This window comes from Orycteropus afer, unplaced genomic scaffold, assembly GCF_000298275.1.
Source record: "Orycteropus afer afer isolate SDZICR_OR568_19922 unplaced genomic scaffold, OryAfe1.0 scaffold00366, whole genome shotgun sequence".
NCBI lineage: Eukaryota > Metazoa > Chordata > Mammalia > Tubulidentata > Orycteropodidae > Orycteropus > Orycteropus afer.
Genome location: NW_006921953.1, coordinates 1,374,986 through 1,376,678, shown reverse-complemented (window position 1 = coordinate 1,376,678; position 1,693 = coordinate 1,374,986). Strand labels below are relative to the sequence as shown.

At 39.6% G+C, this 1,693-nt stretch overlaps 1 protein-coding gene across 1 annotated transcript in view; it reads right to left on the bottom strand.

Moving 5' to 3' along the window:
• NSD1 (nuclear receptor binding SET domain protein 1) overlaps positions 1–1,693 on the bottom strand; it is a 252,169-nt gene that overhangs the window by 192,300 nt on the left and 58,176 nt on the right. The gene's annotated exons all lie outside the window — the stretch shown is intronic.

Sequence of the window (1,693 nt, the reverse complement as noted above, 5' to 3'; positions counted from 1 at the left end):
ATTTGCTTTAGCGATTCTCCACTCAAGGGCAAGGTTCAGAGTCTCTTCTGTCATCCACTTTGGTCTTCTCTTCTTTTCTTGTCTTTTTAGTGATCTCCTAGTAGTCCTGTGTTAATACTGGCTGAGAAGAAGCCAGACCTGGAATCCAACTAGGTAAAATCTAACCAAGAGTGGATTAAGTAAAGGATATCTCAAGCTATATCATAATTTTAGCCTGCAGCAATTTCAGGCAAAAGAGTGAAGATAACTGAATTTAAAAAGGTCATTGTTACTATGTAAGTAAGAAATGCCCCCTTGCTTACTGGCTAGATCCCAGAACAACAGATCAAAGAGGATGCCTAGATAATACATCAAAGAGAATCACAAGAGTCTTGGAAGAGGAATTGGTCCAGTGAAAGCTAGAAATCAGAGCAGCTGCTTGGTCACAGAAGTTGGTTGAGAACCAAGTGGAAAAGACTGCAGCTGAGAGCCTATCCACCAGAACCTGGGCCTGGAGGATGTAAGATATGGAATAGGAGAGAAGCTGCAAGCTCAAGATGTACAACAGAAACATCCAGACCAAAGCAGTCCTGCTTACCTCAGGCCTTTGGCTCACAATGAAACAGGCTTGGTAATAGAACAAAGGACAGGCCTGCACTAGTATAGCTCTCTATAAGTAAAAGAGGTTTTAAAGGAGATAGGAAAACTATATCCTCTGACCTGAGGCAACACAAGAAACTATTGTATCCAGTTCTGTAATATGTTGTATGTTATAATGGAATTGAATGATGCAAAACATTAGTTCAGCGCCTTCCTTGGGCTCTCGGTCTGGGAGAATTTCCTAACACTGACCACAACAGAAAACCTAATGCCAAAACCACTCAGCATAAATCAGTTTTATAATTCTGCATTATTTTTTGACTCATAAATTTTTCTTTCAACATTTAAGAACCTACTATGCATCCAACAATTCTCATTTACTATTACATCATCATGTAATTATTTAATGTGGCCTGGCACTTATTTTTCCTTTGACTTTGGTTTTTGTCTCTGCCTTTAGGATTTGTTTCTGTGCGCTAAAAGCAGCAAGATCAGTGGTTTTCAGTACAGGCTGCACATCAGAATCACCTGAGAAGTTTTGGAAACTAACCCAGGCCCAACCCTCCCAAGCAACCACCCCACCTCTACCCTTAGGCCTGGAGATTCTGATTAAGTACATCTAGGATGAGGGTTTTGACACTTCTTTTTAAGTTCAATGGGTAATTCTGATGCACACTGAAAGTTTAAATCAAACTTATAAAACAACTAGTTAACTCATGGTTGCAATTGCTTATTTTTGGGGGGGTGGGGTGGGTACACAGTAGAATGTCTCAAATGAGGTACGAGGTATGATCCTAACTGAACAAGACATAACTAACTGTATACAATTTGGATGTTGTCTGATTCACGTAAAGAAATAAAAATAGCATTTATTAGATACCTAAGTACCAGAAGACTCCAGTCAAATATATTTGACACAATGGACACCAATAACCAAAGACCAGATGAGATAACATCAAGAACTGAAGATGATATCATGACATCAGAACTGAAGATGACATCAAGAACTGAAAATTGCTCTTGAATGGAGAGTAGCTAATATGAATGGAGGAGCTCTGGTAGCATAGTACCTAAGGCACTTGACTTCTAACCAGAAGGCTGGTCGTTCAAACCC